Source organism: Festucalex cinctus, chromosome 20, assembly GCF_051991245.1.
Source record: "Festucalex cinctus isolate MCC-2025b chromosome 20, RoL_Fcin_1.0, whole genome shotgun sequence".
NCBI lineage: Eukaryota > Metazoa > Chordata > Actinopteri > Syngnathiformes > Syngnathidae > Festucalex > Festucalex cinctus.
The window spans coordinates 15,167,842-15,189,545 of NC_135430.1; the positions used below are offsets into that span (position 1 = coordinate 15,167,842).

At 36.5% G+C, this 21,704-nt stretch overlaps 1 long non-coding RNA gene across 1 annotated transcript in view; it reads right to left on the reverse strand.

Annotated features, from left to right (window-relative positions):
* LOC144009636 (uncharacterized) overlaps positions 1-20,909 on the reverse strand; it is a 24,129-nt gene extending 3,220 nt beyond the window's left edge. Inside the window, exons 1-3 of the long non-coding RNA XR_013280999.1 lie at positions 20,644-20,909; positions 13,307-17,319; positions 6,078-12,217 (exon numbers count right to left, since the gene is read on the reverse strand). This is a non-coding gene — a long non-coding RNA (uncharacterized LOC144009636). The remainder of the gene's footprint in view (positions 1-6,077; positions 12,218-13,306; positions 17,320-20,643) is intronic.
* Between the last annotated feature and the right edge of the window lie 795 nt (positions 20,910-21,704).

Below are 21,704 nucleotides of genomic sequence, written 5' to 3' on the forward strand. Positions count from 1 at the left end.
AAAAACACAAAAAAAAAACGACCATGTATAATAAGGCATTTTGTTTTTTTAAAAAAACGACCATGTATAGTCAGGCGTTTTATTTTTGTAAAAAAAAAATGACCATGTATCGTCAGGCGTTTTATTTTTATAAAAAAAACGACCATGTATTGTCAGGCGTTTTATTTAAAAAACAACAACAAATGACCATGTTTTATTTTTGTAAAAAAAACAACGACCATGTATAGTAAGGCGTTTTATTTTTTTTTAAAAACGACCATGTATAGTAAGGCGTTTTATTTTTGTAAAAAAACGACCATGTATAGTAAGGCGTTTTATTTAAAAAAACAACACACAAAAAAACGACCGTGTATAGTAAGGCGTTTTATTTTTGTAAAAAAAAACGACCATGTATAGTAAGGCGTTTTATTAAAAAAAAAAAACACAAAAAAAACGACCATGTATAATAAGGCATTTTGTTTTTTTTAAAAAACGACCATGTATAGTAAGGCGTTTTATTTTTGTAAAAAAAAAATGACCATGTATCGTCAGGCGTTTTATTTTTATAAAAAAAACGACCATGTATTGTCAGGCGTTTTATTTAAAAAACAACAACAAATGACCATGTTTTATTTTTGTAAAAAAAACAACGACCATGTATAGTAAGGCGTTTTATTTTTTTTAAAAAACGACCATGTATAGTAAGGCGTTTTATTTTTGTAAAAAAACGACCATGTATAGTAAGGCGTTTTATTTAAAAAAACAACACACAAAAAAACGACCGTGTATAGTAAGGCATTTTATTTTTGTTAAAAAAACAACAACCATGTATAGTAAGGCGTTTTATTAAATAAAAAAAACACACACACAAAAAAACGACCATGTATAGTAAGGCGTTTTATTTTTGTAAAAAAAAAAACGACCATGTATAGTAAGGCATTTTATTTAAAAAAAAAAAAAAAACACAAAAAAAACCGACCATGTATAGTAAAGCATTTTATTTTTGTAAAAAAATGACCAAGTATAGTAAGGCGTTTTATTTAAAAGAAAAACAAAAAAAAAACACACACACACACACAAAAAAAGACCATGTATAGTAAGGCATTTTATTTAAAAAAACAACAACAAAAAAACAAAACAAAAAAAAACACTTATTTGTTTTTAATAAAAAAAAAAAAAGCCTTACTATAGATGGTCATTTTATTTATTTATTTTTGATAGAAAAGAAGGCTTACTATACATGGTCTTTTTTTTTTTTTTTAAAGCCTTACTATACATGGTCATTTTATTTATTTTTTGATAGAAAAGAAGGATTACTCTACCTGGTCATTTTTTACTTTTTTTTTTTTATTCAAAAGAAAAGCCTTCCTATACATGGTCATTTTATTTATTTTTTTGATAGAAAAGAAGGCTTACTATACATGGTCATTTTTTTTTCATAATTAAAAAAAAAAGCCTTACTATGCATGGTCATTTTATTTTTTTGATAGAAAAGAAGGCTTACAATACATGGTCATTTTTTTTTCATAATTAAAAAAAAAGCCTTACTATGCACGGTCATTTTATTTTTTTGATAGAAAAGAAGGCTTACTATACATGATCTATTTTTTTTAATTACAAAAAAAAAAGCCGAACTATACATGGTCATTTTTTTTTTTTTTTAAGTTAAAAAAAAAAAAAAAGCCTGACTATAGATGGTCATTTTATTTTTTGATAGAAAAGAAGGCTTACTATACACGGTCATTTTTTTTTTTTTTGTTTAATCGAAAAGAAGGCTTACTATACGTGGTCATTTTATTTTATAGAAAAGAAGCTTTACTATACATGGTCTTTTTTTTAATTTGATTAAAAAAGCCTTTCTATACATGGTAATTTTTGTTTAACATAATAAAAGCCTTACTATACATGCTCTTTTTTTTATAAAAAAAAAAAAGCCTTACTATACATGGTAATTTTTGTTTAACATAATAAAAGCCTTTTTTTTTAATAAAATAAAAAGAAGGCTTACTATACATGATCTATTTTTTTTATTTAAAAAAAAGCCTTACTATACATGGTAATTTTTGTTTAACATAATAAAAGCCTTACTATACATGTTCATTTAAAAGAAATATTTAAAAAATGCCTTACTATACATGGTTATTTTTATTATTATTATTTTTTTTTATAGAAAAGAAGCCTTACTATACATGGTCATTTATTTTTATTTTTATTTATTTTTTTTTTCCATATAGAAAAGAATCCTTACTATACATGGTCATTTTTTTTTTTTTTTTTTTTAAAAAAAGCCTTACTATACATGGTCATTTTTTTTTTATTAAAAAAAAAAAAGACTTACTATACATGGTCATTTTATTTTATTGATAGAAAAGAAGGCTTACTATACATGGTATTTTTTTTCTTAAGTTAAAAAAAAAAAAAAACCTGACTATAACATGGTCATTTTATTTTTTTCATAATAAAAAAAAAAAAAAGGCTTACACTTCCTATACATGGTTGTTGTTTTTTTTTAATCGAAAAGAAGGCTTTCTATACATGGTCATTTTGGTAAAAAACAAAACAAAAAAACAACTATTAAAAGCCTTACTATATGTCTTTTTATTTTTTTAAATAAAAAAAAAAAAGCCTTACTGCACATTGTCTTTTTTTTTTTTTAATCGAAAACAACACGTCTTCCTTTACTAGACAGGGGAAATATAAATAAGTGAAATAATGTGGTTGCATAAATATGCACACCTTCATAACTGGGATTTGGCTGGGTTCAGATTTCAGAATGAACCAGTCAAATTCAAACGTGTCAAATGAGTCAACACACACCTGTCACCAATTCAAGAGTCTTTTCATTAGCCAAAAATTAATAATAAAAACAATCAACACTGACTGCTACTTGGTACTGTTCATAATTCCCTCAACATTGACTGCCCCAAATCATGATGGTGCCACCACCATGCTTCACTGTAGGCATGGTGTTCTTTGTCTGATAAACAGACCATATTTTGCCAAATTTCACCACGAGGAAACACCTCATCTTTTTTTTCTAAATGTATTTCTTGATGAATCACTGCATCATTATTTGTTCGCAGGCTTTGTACTATCCTCCTTTCTTCATCTTTTCTCTAATTGTATCGTTGTTCTGTGTGGCAGTAATGAAAGTGTCTCCATCTAAAGCAGGCCATTCCTTCTCGTGAATGTTCCCCTGTGTTGCTCACTCTGAGCTTTAAAAAAAAAAAAAAAAAAAAAAAAAAAAGTTCCTCACTCTCCCTGCCGCTTCATCAGATTCACCTCCATATAAAAGAGGCTAATTAAATGTTTTTTTTACTAATTCTGACGCTTACTACAGGTCTTATCGCTGACAAATCTATGTATTGCATCAAAAGCAATTAAGGCTTACTGAGTTGGCTTTTGTTCCCCAGTCAGTTTAATTAGCAGACTGAATATATTGGAATAGGAAGCACACAACTCATAGCAGGAAGACGCCATTGTCTTTAAATCATACCTGATACTGTAATTATGTCTTTGCGAATACTTTGTACTGCTCCTATGGTTGAACTGTCAACACCATATGAAATGCCAAATTCTCATTAAATCGTATTATGAAGACACGCTTTGGGAAATATTATTTCTGCTGCCCGATACTATTTTTAATGTGGCTGATCTTAAAAGGTATTGCATAATAATAGCTAATGCTGCATTCGAGGATGGTCGGAAGTCGGAAAAATCCGAGTTGAAACTTCCCAGTTCCGACCTCAAAGCGTTCGAGTTGAAAGTAAACAACCAAAATGGCGGATAGTGATAAATTGTTTTTTATTTTTGTTTTAATCTTATTTCATAAGCATTCCATACAGTTAAGTTGTTTACCATATAATTTCATGCAGGAATATAGCGGCAATACTGTCACATACATTGCATTACATGAAGTTATGGCGAATATTTATGAATGAAGAAAGCTGTCTAGTTTTATACTCGAGTAAATTGTGTATTGACACTCAGAGTGACGTCACATTGTAGTCCGCCGGTGGAATGACTTTGCCAGTGGAATTTCCGAGTTCAAGGGGGTGTTCCCGGACGCACTTCCTGGTTTGAACTCGGATATTTCCGACTTCCGACTATCCTCGAATGCAGCACTAAATTCAATTGTTCAATCTAATTTGCATCATCCCTGGACAGCATGTTCACTTCCATGCTCCCATTTCCGCCATAGCCTTAATAATTCAGACACTCTGCTATAGTATTTGATTTTGGTCACTGTGGCCCAGAAGTGGCGCATAAGGATGATTATTCAACACTTCTAAACTGCATGCTTTATCCAGATTGATTTTGTATGGGTGTGTCTCTGTGTGTTCTGTGCACAAGTTGGGTTAAATTTCAATTACGCACCCGTGGATTATGGAGCAGCGTATTTTACCAATTACATAAATACTAATTAGCGGTTGCTGTCGCCAAAAAGACACGGTTACAATTCAGCTTCCTGCCACTAGGTGGCAATAAGGTGTCAGACTGATATTTAACTCTACATTGAAGTAACAGTAGTAGAAGAAATGTAAGCTAAAATCACACGTTTTTCCAAAAAAGAAAGACAAATCTAAAAGGCAAACAAAACAAAAAAACACGCGTTTTAAAGCCAGATACCTCATAAGCAGACTGAAAGTACTTTCATATCCTTACAGATACCAGGATTATCTTCATGTCCTTGAGGCAACTTTCTCATCTTATGAGAACTTCGGGTTGTTCTTTTTGGAAAGCCACGTTCCCAAAAGAGAATGTAGTGTACCATGTACTAGTCTGTTAATAATCACCCAAAGGGAATAATGCAAGAATTTTCAAATTTGTATGTCTTCACATGGTTATGACCTTAATTAACCTCTTGTGATCATATACTGTTGAACATTTGGTTTGAAAGTTAATATGTTGTATTTATTATGTCCCACAGGGTTTTTGTTTCTGATTTTGGAAGTTTCGCAGTACAGCCAAAATAGGTTTTAAAGAAATAATACGTTAATGGATATTTGTCACCTTTTTTCTATGCTACATAAGGTCCTGAGAAAACCTCCTCCTGCCCTACATGGGTAGCAACAGCTATTTTGGTCCCACAGCTAATGTTCTTGGAGCACTCCTGTTAAATGATGCAGCGTGCCCTAAAAATGAAAACCCACATCCAATGCTGTGAAATTCATCTTGTGCTAAAACGCTTTCCTTAAATAGACATAAACACTCGGCGAGCATAATATTGACTACACTTGCATAAGCTAATGAGATTTGATTCAGGTACTCAGGGCAGGGGCGTATCTATTCGAGTGGTGAACCTTGTTTTTTGGTCCGCTACACTGAATGTTGTAGCCATATACGTTCAACACTACACGTTGATGGATAAGTTTGTCCGACGATGCCTATTTTATGAATCATCATGTGGCGCGTCCAAAAAAGAAATAACCAATTTGGGACTATTATTTTGTGATACATTTGAAGGCATGAGTTCAAGAACACACTGGAGCAGCTGTCAGCTTTGTACTCTCTCACAACTATGTTTAAAAAAAAAAAAAAAAGTTACCCGTCCACTGGTATGTGGTTACGGGTCATATTTAAACATCATGTGGTATGACCCAAAAAATTTAAAGTTTTGTCCAAGAAATCGGCACCCTCTTAAAATAATTGCCTAAGTCATATATATATATATATATATATATATATATATATATATATATATATATATATATATATATATATATATATATATATATATGATAGATATAGCTTGCCGTATGTCCCAAATAATAGATAATAGTAAATAATAATGAAGAATAAATATGTTATGTGTTTTTCTAATAAATTAATTAATTAATTGTGCTGTGTGGTAAAATACTTGTCTGTCAAGGACCCTTAAAAAGAACTATGCTGTCATATAGAACAAATACACTGAGAAAACTTTACTCTCACGGTGGCCTTGTTTGACCTGCTCCGTGATAAATGATGCGTTCTCAGCCGAGACAAACACAATGAATGTCCTATTTGTGTGTACTCACATTCAATCATTAGAACAATGCGGCGCTGACTATAAAGCTCAAGAAGATAGATGATGTGCACTTCGTCCACACACATACCGTATATGCAGTGACAGACAGCTGGCATTCGTCCCACTAAGAGGATGCGTCCTCCTTCCTGCCGTTCCAGCAAGCCTCGCCCACGAGGTCAACAACAATCTAAATTTCAATTAAATTGGACACTGTGGCTGATGGAGCCCGAAAGAATGTTGATGCATCTTAGTCTGTGGGTTCAGGGATCTGCGCCTGATGGAAAGAGGGGGAAAAAAAAAAAAGCATTTGGGCAATTATTTCATTATCGCAAATCCCTCTGACTGCGAGCCAGGGTCGCTGCTCTGGACGAGATTAGTGGCAACCACAATTATTATAACAATTAGAAACCAGACAGCAGCCGTGTGGCCTGCGGAAGGGGAAAAAAACAACAACCTGAATGTCAACTTAAAGAGTGTTATTAGAACGCTGAAGGTGAAAAGAAGATTGTGGATATTGAGAGGGATAGTCTGGGGGGTGCTTTCAAGCAATTAGTACTTCAAATCTTCAAACTTTTCCATGCAAAGAAGTTACACATTATGGGAACCTGAAGAGAATCTGAAAGTAGGGATGTAACCATATACAAACAGCACAATATGATATCACAATATGAACTTGAATATATCACGATATTGTGGAGAGGTTGGTGATATAGAAAACGTTCAAAATGCTGAATAAAAACCCATGGACATTGAAAAAAAAATAAAATAAAAAAATAAAATAATGGCCAAAATGTGCCTAATCAAAATTAAACTGCACTAATAAACTAACCACTATAGGGTGCTGAAACTACACAATTGCAAATCAACCTGCCTTTTGAACAGATTTTGCTAATTTGTTTTGATTCAAACTGCGGTAAATATGTCATGCAATTGCATACATTTATTTTTCAGTCTTGGAACAGATAACCTGTGAGAAGAAATTCACAGTATTTGTGTGTGCGTTTGCGTGTACGCACACATTTATGCTCTCCCATTAATGTCTTACTTCCCATTTAGTGACACAGTTAAGAAGCCATTAGAGCAGACCTGCATTCACTAAAGGCTTTTTAGGGACAATGTAATTGCACACGTGAAGAGGTCATCCCCGCTAATCGACTCCAGCGTGCAAGCGGATCCCAGTCGACAGCTTCTCGACTGGTTCCCTTCTGTATTTGGTATTATGTCAGTATGCGGCAGTGGAGACGCTGTAGCTGCGAGCGGTACTACTTTCTGATTTGTCTCACAAGGGGGAGGATGTGTAATGAGTTTCCCGGCGTTTTGTGGGTGTGTTTCCAGCATGCGTAATGATAACCATCGTCATAAACATCAGCATCTACACATGCTAATGTCTAGTACAGTAGATGAGCTAATAGGATCATAATGACCAGGCTTCTTTATGCTGTAGTCCCCACCACTTTCCTATGCGCATTCATCGAAACTTTCTTTACTGAAAATAAAATAGGATAGGGCAATAGATGCAATGAAAACAGTAGAGGCCCCAGAATTGAACCCTGTGGGACACCAAATGGTTGCTGCTATGTGAAAAACACGTCTCCAATTTTGTCTTTTTTTTTTTTTTTTTTTAACAATTACAAAATTTATTCGACAAAATTTAAGCCATAAAGCACATACAGAGACACAAAGTACAATACAAATTGTCATGACTCGGGTCAGGCAGGAGTACTGTTTGGGTCTTGTCTCATGCCTGGGGTCACGCCTGGGTTAAGTTGGAGTTGATTTCATGACCTGTTAAGTTCGAGGTCAAGTGTCCGTTTTGTACTGATGATTGTACTCCATCATCCAGTTTCAACTAGTTTTAGGCTATATGATGTCTGGACTATATGATGTCAGGAATCTTTAACGCTATGTGATGTTATGAGATGCCAAGGACGATTTGTAATTGAGTTACTGGGTCAACAGCCAATCAGATAATTCATGTCAGTACCCGCATGTCTATAGCCACAACCAATGAGATCGTTAAAACCTTATTTGTGTCTGCGCTATGGGATCCAACCCTCCAGCACATGACGCAAACATTTTGACTTTGTCACCGATTCTAAAAGGGTCCTCTGCTGAAGTTCTCCTGTTGCATTTTAATTAGCAGTCAAACCCTGTACCAGCCATCTCACGGCACAGCGTCAGGAAATAATCAGTCGGACGCTGATGCAGCAGGTCGGCGAGCAATCAACTGCTGACTTCCTGGCTGTCTGACAGAATTGACCTTCAGCGCAAGATCTCATTAGCAGACTTTAGACATTTGTTGTTGATTGAATAGTCGGGAAAATAATCTTCTACTTACACAGGTCGGCTTCTGTTTTTTTGTGCATAATTTTGCCTTGCCTATTGTATAGTAAGGTAGCGATGGAACAATAAAGCTGCAGATGGCACACTTTCCATCGCACTGGCTTTTAAATTTAAACCATGCACAAGTGCTTCATGAAGCTTCATTTTCCCATCACTGCAGTAAGGCAACAATTGTTTAGAAACATTTATTTTATAGTCATTGTAAAATTTAGCCCATTTAATGAATTTGTCAGGGTAATAACAGCTGGTTTCGTTTTTTTGTATTCAATGAAAATCACAGTTTTTACTCAAATATTCAGCAATAAGCCAATAGGAGAACATGCACACGCCAGCATATAACTGCATCTCCAGGAAGTTATCTCTTCCCCTCCTTTTTTCCCGTAATGTTGCCATCAGTCCGTATTGAGGCCGTTGCCCAGGCTCATCACGCAAAGTGCCGCTGGCTGCAGCTGAATGCATCTCTGTGGGTTCGCACTGCAAGCCAGGAGATGGGCCGGAGGACACATCTGCCATGACACTAATGCACTGACTCAGTGCTCAGAGCTCAACACTACAGCCAGGACGAAAACCCAGAGGGGCTTTGACACTTATACTACAGGGATCTGCATGATGGTCCATTTTCCAGCAAGCACCTCGAATGTAACAACATCCTCCTTCTACATGTCTTGTGCCAAAATAACAGTTTCTTTTCCTTAGTATTTGCCTCACGTGTTATCTCCTTGACATCATCAGTAATATCTTTCGTTATACATGCAGCATGAAACGGGGAGGAAACATACTGTCACTTGGGGGATTATGGGGGGGAAAAAAGCTATTAGAGACTACTGCGACTGTCATCCTAATAATGATGTATGGCTAAGAGGCAGGTTGAAGATGTCCTTGTCTTTGCGCGAGTGTGTCAACTGCCCCCCAGAGTAGAATGGTGATAACACCTTTAATGGCTCAATCTCCATCATGTGCACAACCACTTATACAAGTGTGTGTGAAAAACACACCAGCTTGTCAATATGCGTCAAATTGCCATGTTGTCTCCTGTGACATTCATCTTATTACTCCCACATAATCTTTGATGTCAAGGCCAACGTTAACGTCTTCTCTTTTCACCTTTTGAGAGGTGTTAGCCGCTAGCTATAGCTTCTGAGATAACAGGATATCCTAGAGGCTCCTCAGAGCTGGCATCGCCTCCTCGATTTGTGTAATGTCGGACCACACAACAGAGACACTCAAGCAAACACTTGTGAATTTAAATAATGCCACCAAACTGTTCTGTAAATTGTGGCATCTAGAGAAGATGTCCTTAGCTGGTTGTAGGCATGGCTAGCTAGCTAACTGCATGCTATAGTGGTCGTAATGAGCCAAATCATTATGATCAAGTCACAATTGCGTTAGATCGTTCTCAGTCTAAGTGATCCTCAAACATATGTATCAAATATCGTAAGGCTCTTTAAGTAAAAATAGTTTTTAAAACGTTGCTAGTAGTTTCCTCTCATCGCAAAGCACACAATAGGATGGCAGTTAATGGGGGGGGGGGGTCAAGCTCCATAGAAACAACAAAGGCATCGACAGAATACATTTTAAATAGACACCACAAAAACCTGACCTTCTCTATGATTTATATTGTATTATTTTTTTTCACTGGCCTATATGAGACCGCATTCATCTAGCTCTGGTCTCTGTTGTAAAATTAAGCCACCTAGGTACACATCGGTGGCATTCATTATGATCTAATTGTAGTTTAACATGATTACCAGTAATTGCAAATGTAGCATGTCGGATTTTATATTACATTAAATGAGATTCAGACTTGGAATTTGATTAAGCAGAGTTTATTTGATGTTGTCTAAGTTAGCAACATTATAATACAAGTATAATGATGTGTTACAACTGTTGGTCAATGGTGAGACAGTCTTACACTGTTTTGCTGTATGTACTTATGGGCCTTGTTATTAAATTTCAATTTGTCTCCAGTTGTTATCCAAATGTATTCGTTATTAATGAGTGAGCACATATTGATCGTATTAAATGTCATATTGTGTAGGACAGACACACTGAGGCAGAAACTAAGTGTGGATTTAGTCAGAAATCTGTCAGATTGATATTCAAATCATGTTCACCTCTAAAGTCTCTATATCTGTACGAGGACAGATGTAATAATGATTTTGGATAGGAAAAAATGTAATTGATCAGTGCCGATTTGCATTAGTGCGGGGTGAGATATATCACAGTTATTCTTTCTTTCTAATACAAGCTCACTTGCTGTTCAGGGCACTAGAAAAAGGTTTGTGGGCGTGGCTAGACGAGGCCATTTTCGTAACAGTTTTGGGGGCAGTTCTGGATTACTATAACGCTACACATAAATGTTAAGTACATTTCAAAAAGAGAATTTTGAGTACATTATATACATTTATTTAGAAAAAAAAAATCTATTCAATGTTTAAGGAATAAACCCACAACCCTCTCGTTGGGAGGCAGCCACTCTACCACCTGAGCCATGCCACTCCAGCTGTGTGTTAGTATATTGATGGCGTCAGGCGGAATTCTTGTACCTCCATTCTTAGTGTCACTTTGGACACACCAGCAATGCAGTATTAGTGGCAAGCAAACAGCAAGAGTGGCATGGCTCAGGTGGTAGAGTGGCTGTCTCTCAAGCTGAAAGTCATGAGTTCCTTTCGCAATGCTTGAGTAACTTTTTTCTTCTTTTTTTTTTAATAAACTGGTAAAATGTAAAATTTACTTAAAAATGTTTTAACTATGTTTTAGAGTAAATATTATTATTTATTTATTTATTTATTTTTACAGTATAAAATATTTTCTAAAGTGTGCCCATAATGCATTAACTGCTGAAGCCAGGCCACCTTTTAAGACAAGCCCATAAAGTCGCCGGTTGCAGACTGGGGAACAAGGGAACTCTGTGAAATGTGAGTGAAAGTCAATGGAATAGAATGAGTCCTATTGATCTCTGTTGAAATACACAGTGGGAGTGCAAACATGGTCTGCCAAACTGACCCCATTTAATGTGTATAGGCCCACTTATTGAATCTTCAGTTCCACAAGCCGGTAACACAAGACTGCAAATCAAATAATGGAAAGGTTTGCATTAATGGTGCTTCATTAATTTTTTTTTTTTTTTAGAAATGCCATCATCTGTAAACGATGATTGGAATGCAGAACGAAAGGGGCATAAATTAGATTAAATAAGACAAATGTTAACATTATACATTTGTTTTTTGTCGTGCTCCGGTAGTTTTATTTACACTGTATATTGGTGTCATCAGCTCTTTCACACATTGCAATTCTGCTGTGTTTACCCAGAAATTGTCTGCATTCACATTTATTTTCAGTAGACATTTCTTTGGCAATTTATTGAGGCGTGCTCTTGGCTTAGCCAGCTCAATTACAAGCAAAGATGATGTTGTTCATTGATTTTTTATTATTTTTTTCCCCACTAGCAAAGTTTTATTATAACTATAGTCAAAACTTGACCCGGCAAAAATATTAATATCCCTATAAAACAATATGTCAATCCATATCTTTTATTGCCTATCATGCGCTTCATCCCAAATAGATCACCAGGCTAGCTGATTTCCTCGAAGGAAAAAAAAACCTAATGATTCAACAGTGTGTAAGAATCTTTATGGGATTGTCACACAATCATAACACAATCCTGAGATATGATGGTTTCTTTGTTCTGCTGCCTGCTTGCCCTACCTTTGGGTCATTCTTGGCTGTCTTCAGTGACACATGCGTCTCTCTCGCAAAAGCCCTTTGCTGCAATCTGAAGCGGCGGATCTGCTTACCTGAGGGGACTCCCCTGAGCTCTGAGCCCATATCAAAGCACACATTTGAACAGGGAGACGGGAGGGAGGATGTTCACATCTCAGACGTCTGGGAAGAGAGAAAGGGGTGGTTGAGACTGTTTTACTTTATTTTGGATACAGTCACTACAGAGGTAAGGCTTGTTCAAATAAAGAATATCTTCACTTCGGTAAGTCATAAAAGATGTACGAGCAAAGAAAGGCGGGTGAGCCGACGTGAACGCTGCAGCTGGCTTATGCTGAAGGAACGGCCTTCGTAAGGGTATAAATAGGCGGAAATCAGCAGGTGTCAACAGTGGTCTGTCATTAATAAACAACGATGAGGTGATTCATGGCCACAATCGAGCACGGGCTAAGAGCAAGGTTTGTGGAGGGTCAACTATGACGCACATTCGTTCTTGGCATGTATACCGAGTGATCATCTCAGCATGACTGAAGATTGACATATTTTACAGTAAAACTGGACGAAACCTGTTTGTCAACATTTGGTATTCAAAAAGCCCATTTTGTAGAAGCACATCAGTTAAAAAGGCCAGGTTGTTTTCCATTTGTGGAGTTCCAGCACCCTCTGGTGGTTATTTTATTAATGCAGCTTAATTTTAAATAGGCATGTTTTGGCCACCTATGTTGAAGACCCATACTGATTGCCAGATGAAGAGGAACGTAACACAAATGGACCTGATTGACAATGTATGTGCATTAAAGAGATACTTTACTTATTTAGCCATTTTTGGTTGTCAAACATTATTATTTTGCCTAGAAAAAATGTGAGATTTTCATTATTTTTTATGTACAATTGGTACCTTTAAAAACACATTTTGCAACTTGCTGTCGACTGAAAATGACATCACAAGGGCTCAGGTAACCAATCACAGCTCAGCTAGTGAATGTCACATGACCAAACCTAAAAAACAGGTAAGCTGTGATTGGTTACCTGACCCCTTGTGATGTCAATTTCAGTCGACAGCAAGTTGCAAAATGTGTTTTTAAAGGACATGAAAAATAATGAAAGTATTAATTATAGACAAAATATTAACTTTTTATTGTTTTAAAACGAAATAAGTGAAGTATCCCTTTTAGTAAGTGAAAATGAAGTGTCATTTATGTACATTGTGTGTAATAGGTAGGACAAAATGGATGAAGGGGAAGCTCAACTTACTCAGTTAGCTGTTGTTTAGGTAGCATTTCGTTTTTTCATTCTCCCACAAGTCCGCATGGTTGACTAAATGTGTCGACCATATGCTTTATCCTCTCTCTGCCACCCGTATTGTGTTCCTCATCCACCGCTTCATCTTTTTCATTTCTTCTGATTAAGTCCACATTGCGCTCTCTTCTTGTCATCGAGCTGCACCATCTGTGTGAGATTGAACCACGGGTGGGTCATCAAAAGATCCAGACATGTTCCATTAAAAAAAAAAAAAAAAAAAAAACATTTCAGAAGAATTGGCCGTCAAGCAACCATGTAAGAAAGGATTGAGCCGAACATAGCCGAGCGCTTCGCCACCACAACACCAGCTGGTGTGCATTTCATAGCCCATTTGTTCTTGAGGTGCGTCTCAATTCCCAGAGCGATCAGGGTGGCTAGCAAAAGAAAATGGCATAAATTAGAATTACATGGGAACAGACACCAACACCATTAAGACTAACTGAAAGGTAAAATGCTTTGCTTTGTTGATGAAATTGCATTTAGAAACTTAAGAGAACGCATTCTTTGCATCGTAAGGAAGATGGATGTAACATAAGCCCATTTGGATCCATTCCTGGCGATCTCGCAGACATGTATGTAATGTTGTGGAACAAACTCCGAGGTACAGAGTAGCAACGCGTTTCACCTTCTCAATCTTGCAGTCAAATGCTGACAGCGAGATAGATGAGGCAACCACGGGCTTAAGGTAAACAATGGAAGTTGATATGCTGAAGTTTTATGGCATTTTTTTTTATTTTATTTTTTTATTTTTTAGAAGTACATCTATGTGTCCAAAAAGCCTATAAAAAAAAAAAAAAAAAAATCACAGCTGGCCTAAGGGGAATGTTTAGAGGTTCAGGAAGAAGTGGGAAAGAATGGCGAACTATTAAATATGGTTTCGTAAAAAAAAAAAAAAAAAAAAAGAGGACACTTTGATAGCGCACCTTTCAGGATGTTAGAACAGCGTATAAAAATGATCATTCATTTCTCCTGCAGGAGCAATCCCTCTCAATTTGATTTGTTCACCAGATGTGAAAGAATGGTCGCCGACATTGTACAAAGGAACCAGCCGGGATGTGCGTTGCACAGTTTGTCTTAATGGAGACCAGACATGATTGGAAATGGCAGTTTGGAGAAAGAAGGACAGAGTTCTTCGAAGAATGAAGACTGCACCAAACATTGATGCCTTCATTTCCTGACTGTACTGAAACTTTATGCTTTTTAAATTCCTCTATTCTCACCAGCCATTAGTCATCTCACTACAGTCCAAGATCCAAATAAAAAGAATGATGCGTTTCCATTGGCAAGAGCAAATCTTGCAGAGGACAGTGTCTAGTACATACGTAGTCCGCTCGATCCAGAGTTGCAAGCCTGAAAAACACTGCTGTTAGCATCATTGACCGATAAGATTCACCACTGTGCCAATGTTGTAGGATTTAACTCTTTACAAGAATGGCATCAATGACAACCCTAACGAGAAGCGCCAATGACAGCAATTACCGTCAACTATGAAAAAGTCTTCGACAGCTCGGATTTCATCACTGAGCTAAAAAAACAAAACAAAAACCACTATCTATGGCCAGCAAATGGAAACATTGTATCTGTTTTGGATGAAATAACTGTTATCACAGCAATGCTGACTCATTAAAAAAAAACATGGAGGCCCTTATAAATACGTTTTTATGCATGCTGTGATGGATCAAAGTGTTTGTCATGCTTAATCTACTACAAAGTGTGTCAAAAAGACAACAACATGGTAGAGGTGATTTAAAAAAATAAATAAATAAGCAATATATATTGACTAAATACTAGTACTAACTAAATAGTGTGAAAATAGTTGGCAAAATTCTCTTACACTGGCAATTGTTTTGAAAATTCATTATTTTGTCATCAAAAGCATTTTTATTGTTGGTGGTATTTGAAAGAAGAAAAGGACTATTCAGATGCTTGAGGCATCACAAAGGCAAAAAATTACTAGCATAAACGTCAATATTGCCATAAAATGTATCTTTTCACAAAAATCTCGTTTTCTGCCATTTTTAGTTCAAAATAATGACTAATTAATATTAATATAAACTCCTTTTTGAGAGAAGAAAGTAATTTTTCATTTGGTAGCTTCTGCGTCCAGATTCATGAACCTGTCATACAAATAATGTGTGTTGTGTTTTTTTATCCTTAGTTTATATACACATGTAAGACTGTAGCGTTGTATTATTATTTTTTTTTGGGCAGAATGAAATTGAAAGGAAACAATGTCATTAATGTAACATGCTGCTCTTTTCCGGATGAGAGCATAAGTAAATACTCCGCTGTCAAGTGAACTCAAGTAATACGAAGCAAACATTTGCATCGGCCCGATTTTTATTTATTTATTTATTTATTTACACTTCCATTAAGCCATGAATGGATGTTGACACATCATATTCATTCATTTGCATTTAGATGCTGCAGAGCCAGTGTTACTCGAACAAGTGTGGAATCATTTGATTTTCCTACTCAGGGCTTTCGGTTTTAATAATAAAGAGAGCTTCATTCGGAGAAAAGTATCATGTTTTCCTTAACAAAATGTGAAGTTCAGCCGTAGTTCATGTCATTGGCTCCGTTGAAAGCAGATTTACCATTAAGGCACTGACGTAGGGAGAAGCAGTCTGAGTTTGATCCCACTGGCTTGACTCAAACTGTAAAACAGAATGGCCAAAGCAGGTGCGCGGAATTTTTCATTCAATTTTTTCTGACATATTGTCAGATTAAATTGTGGTGCAGATCAAGTTCAAGGGCCAGATGCATGAATTCTCTTGGTTCAGGTTGAGTCAGAAGAACTCGAATGAACAAAAGTAAGTGCCTTTTACAGTAAAGAAATATTAAGCTTGACATGGTTGCAACAAGTTTGAATATTATTTTCATGGGGCTGAGGAGGAAGTGGCTGCTTTGTAATCACAAAGTCCGCTGAGATTTGGTGGATTGATGGATTGATCAACAAAACGTCAAACGTAAGAGGAACGAGGTTCAGGTCTTGTCCCCTGGTCAAACGTTTATAATCAACGACCTCAAACATACAATTACAATGACAAAATAAGTATGATTTTACACACTTTGTGCACACATTTGGCTGGATCCGGTGTAGTTTGTGCGAACGTTTCCATGCCATTAACTGGGGGATGAGACCATCTGGGCCATTCAAGACTAAAACTGGGTCAGGGCTATTATTTGGTCCCATTATTTCCTGAAGTGCTTAAAAGGTTCATGAGGTCCAAGTTAAGACAGACTAATATGATTTGCCTTCTTGCTAATTATATCATGAATAATTTGTAGTGCACCACACTGGCAACTATGTGCCTGTGCTGTATGTGTAGGTGGAAAAGATAATGGAAGGGGGGGAAATGAAGAAGTTAAAGTACAAAAAAGATCAGTCTTTGCGACAGAGCTGACAAGGTTACTGATGTTCTAGCAGGCTAAAAGGGGCCATAAAAGATGGGCCATTCACTGCACTGTAGATGGTAATAAGACAAGATAATGCATAGCTTTCAAATGAAACCTTTATGAGTTTAAAGCCGTTCGAGCCCTTGGTGTGAACTTCTTTCCGTTTGTCACTTCAATTGAAATGACCTGAAAGGGGCACACTTTTAGTTGTCAAATTTGGAAATAGTTTTTTTGTGTTTGCATTTTGGATTGAACAACCACGTGCTGGAAGAACAGTGCCAGCAGGGTAGGCAAGTGAGGCAGTGCCTACCCCCGCTGTCCCTTCCCCTGCATGTGAAGAGTCAAACACAGAAAAATAATTGAGTAGGTTTCATTTTAGTTCTATGGTTAATTTGATACTCAAGAAAATTCTTTACATTACCAATCTGGAACTTCACTCAGCAGATCCATTTGGGAAAGGAGGGACTTGCTGTACAATACTTCGAGCTGATTGGATGATGCGGCATCTTTACATGTTTGTTTTGACCAATCATGGCAACGGATGACAATTTCTTCTTCGGTCTCGCCTTAGGAAAAAAGAAAAAAGCATGAATATCTTTACCAGATAAAAATGCATGAGGCGCCTCTCGCTGGTCAACATTCAACAAAGACACGGTGAGTAATTCTGCGGGAACAGAATTAATTACAGCGTAGATTTGTTTGTTTCACCCAGCGTCGGCGCTTCCTGGTTTCGTCACAGCTTCATGTCCCGCCTTAAAAAAAAAGGTCGGTTAGTACCGTATCAGCGGGAGCAGTACAAGATGGATCCTCGTAGCATTTGTGAACAAATACCACGAGAATTCAGCTTGCTGTCAAGGCTACATTAAAATAGCTGAATGTGAGTATTTCCTGTTCAATCAGGTTTAAAGAGAAGACCAAATGCTATTTAATTTAAAAAAGCTTTGGAAACATGTTAATGAATTAATTAAAATTACATTTATATTAATTAATTTCTTAAAATAGATTAGAAAATAAAATAGATTAGTTTATATTTCAATATTCACCTTCATTGAATATATTTCAAATGTCAAAAGGTAATTAATTAATTAATTCAAATTATTTAATTATATAATTTAATTAATTATATGAATTAATTAAAATGTAGTTACATTCATTAATTAATTTAAATGATTCAATTTTGGCCTTATTTGAAACATATCCAATGAAGGTGAGAAAAGAAATATAGACTAATCTTCTATTTTGGGTATCTGAACCTCTTTGAGTGCCACAATGAGAATTGCTACTAAATGAAGAGAATACACTGCTGAGAAGAAATGAATACAACTTAGCGAAACAAATATTTAGGTTGTGCCTTAAAAACCATTTGATGTTACTTTAGTTTTGCGAATGCCATCACACGTCAGTTGTTGTCTATGCTAGGCTACAAAATCATCAGTACAAGTACATTTGTTTTGTTTGTTTTTTGCCTGCAAACAAGTCTGGTGACTAATTAGTCTGAGAGCAGCATAACTTGGGAGGCAAGCTGAGCCGCGAGGCCGCATCAACATTGCAGTCTCGTCCCTTTGGGTGTTTTTGTTTTTGTTTTGTTTTTTGACACGGTTGCGGACACAGTGCAATTTGTTCCCTTTGCCGTTATCATTTTGTCATCCATCAAATTGCGTCACTGCATCCTTGTGTGTTTTCTTCCTTGGCCTTATTTTTCCTTCCCATCCCTTGGATGATTAATGCCAAGTGTCTGCAAAAATCCCTTCTTAAACTGTTGCAGTGTGACATTAAATTGGTCTTGTAGCTGAAGGTTTCAAATTTTACTTCCACACAGAAGGGTGACCAGATTTTCAAAATTAAAAACCAGGATGCTATATTTTTGCTGAAAATCCAATATACAACAATAAATATATAATAGAATAGAATCACATCAAATTTGATCGCTAGTCACGCTTTGTCAACAGGGAGGGGCTAATTTAGCTAAATGCTAACTTGGTTGACAGTTCGACAGCGCTAAACAAGCAATCCACTCACCATTATCCAACTTTTTTTTTTTTAATTCGGTTTTGACAGCTATTGGAAGTTGGCTGTTCCGTTTGCCTCACGATAGTCTGACTGGCGACTGCAGTATTAGATAGCACGACTACATTTCCCATGATTCAAAGACACGAAAACAGGAGGTAGTTCTAGTTCTGGTATGACGAAAACATGCCCGCTTAGATGCGAATGACAACTCAAACTCATTGGAAGGAATTTTTAAGAGTTGAAAATTCAAAATTTTCAGAAGCCAAATGGAATGCAGTAAAAGGACTGTGACTTTGTACAAAAAGCCAAGCAACAGTTTGAGTGACTATCCCGAGAGGGTTTATTCCCAAAACGTATCCTCGTTTCTTGTGTGTTTGCATGCTTTGGAGCATCCAATGTCTTTATATGTCTGCGAGATTTGGTGGCTAAGTGACAGATAGATGAAGCGAGCAGAGGATGGCAGAGGTAGATGACACAGAGGGCTATAAGACTGTGAAGTTAGAGATGGCGACGCAGTGCGAGAAGCTGACAGCCCCTCGGGAGGACAGGCAGGCCATTGTGGGAAATGAGAAGGAATATCGTGCTCACCAAGAGACGAGTGGAGCGGAGCGCATCAGTGACACTCGGGTAAAGAGATATGCGGACAATAGGACCGCATGCACGAAGGGAAGGCAGGCCTATTCTAGCAAATTAACGTATACCGAGGAGATGTTGTTGTCATCTGTCTGAGAAGCAGATCAACAGTGAGTCAAAGGCTTTCAAGCATTCCAGACTGGACCAACCCTTATCCTACATGAATGGTTACGTATTTTCAATATGATTAAATCCTTTTTCTGCATAATTTTGTAAAGTTCTATTAGAAATATATTAAGATATCTTCAATTGTTGTGTGAACTAAATTAACAACTTGAGTGATAATATTACACAATACTATTTAAAGGAGAAGTTAATCCAAAACATTTCTTTACCATAATGTGTTGCCCACACAAACAGTTTTCTGATTTGTAGAATACAAATAAAGCTGCAAAATACATCCGTTTTTAATCTAGCTGAGGAGGCGGCCATTTTGTCACTTGCTGTCGACTGCAAATGACATAGTGCCACAGGTTTGAGGTAACGACCAATTACGGCTCGCCTGTTTTCTGAGTTTGGTCATGTGACATTCACGAGCTGATAATTATTTAATATTTTAAAATATAAATGTTCAATCATGATTTTTTTAATGATGATAAACACTTTTACACAGTTGATTGTAATGAATAAAAAATGCTGTCACATTAATATCATAGAAAGTACTAAGGTGGCACCTCATGCTATCGTAAATAATCCATTCCAATAATATTTATTCATATCATTTTGTTGTTATACAATAAGACTGTTGGTCAAATGTCATTTTTTTTAATCCCTCCTATGGAGAAGTTTTCCTGAATGGAAATGGAAATATTTTTCAGCGTCAAACTGTAAAACTTTCATTAACTGTGCAGGATATGTTTTGACTTGAGCACGACTACAAATATCACACTAAATATTATTTATCAACTAAGTGATTCCAAATGATGTGATGGCAAGTCATGTTACATAAATACACATCATGGATATTTTTTTGGACATATAATTTACCTTTAAAAAAAAATGAATATATGCTAACTTAATGCCATGTTAGCCATATTTGACTCAACAGCCTTCAACAATTTCCTTAATTCTCCATTTCAGTATTTATCCTCGTCATTGAGGAACTCTTCATACCCATTGGTCTAGTCTAGTCTAGTGGTTAGCTCCACAGTTTTGAGGTTTGGGGTTCCAAAAAACATTCATGTTGTTGTCAGGGTTCTGGAATACAGCCTTAGACACACAAGGCAAAGCATTTACGTCAATCATACCTGCAACATTCTTCACCTGCCTTGGAAAGTCGACCAAATTAATCTGTCAAGAGATGAGTTTGGGATGAATCCATCTCAGATGGATGAGAAACAGCTCCCATATGTTGGACCCGTTGGGAACCTGAGAGATGGATCCTTATTTCCCCCGAGGTGGCGGATGGTGGATCCTAGACTGAGAGAAGGCCCGGTAGAACTAAACGGAGCAGAGATAGGCGACATTTATCTGTGGAGACGACTGAAGATACGAGCAGACAGACGCGCGTGCGCACAGCTAGCGGCAGTTCATATCCTTATCATGACCTATTTCTCCTTATGTTACCTGGTATTATGAAAGCTTCTTATCTTCAGTGTGCGAGGCGGCGAGGAACGCGAGGTCAGCTATACTGAGGGAGATTACCTTCAGTTCAAACCAACAGGAGCAGAACAAAGCAGCAGACAATGTTCCGCAGATGTTCCAGAAATGAAAAAAGGAAATCTGTGAAATTGGATGACACACATCTTTTGAACTCTTGTGGTTTGCTATAAAAGTTATATTAGTTTCAGGTAAGCTTGGATAATTACAGTGAAAAATAAATTAAAAAGTTCAGTTAAACAAAGATATCATTTATTTTTCTGATAGGAGCCGGGATTAAGTTAATTACGTGAGCAAATAGTTCCAAGAGACTTGGAGGAACCTCGCCTGAGGTCACACTGATGGTGTGCATCCAGATGTTTCACAGTATATGCATTGTTGATATTAACTTTCTGCTGGTTCACATCTTGGTCTTGTCACAGCTTCCAGGGTGTCAATATCTGTCAGCTACTTCTGAAATTGTTGGAGAAAAAGTGAGAGAAAGACAGTAATAAGTTTTACTTATCAGAACTAAGATAGACAAATGAAACATCATCATACATTATCATCCTAAGTGCATAAGACTAGACAAACAAAGAGTGGCTAAAATATCATCGTCATACATTATCATCATAAGAGACATAGTAACTGCATAAGACAAGTAAAACATCATCATCATACAATATCACAATAAGGAACAAAGTAACCACATAAGACTAACCAAACAACG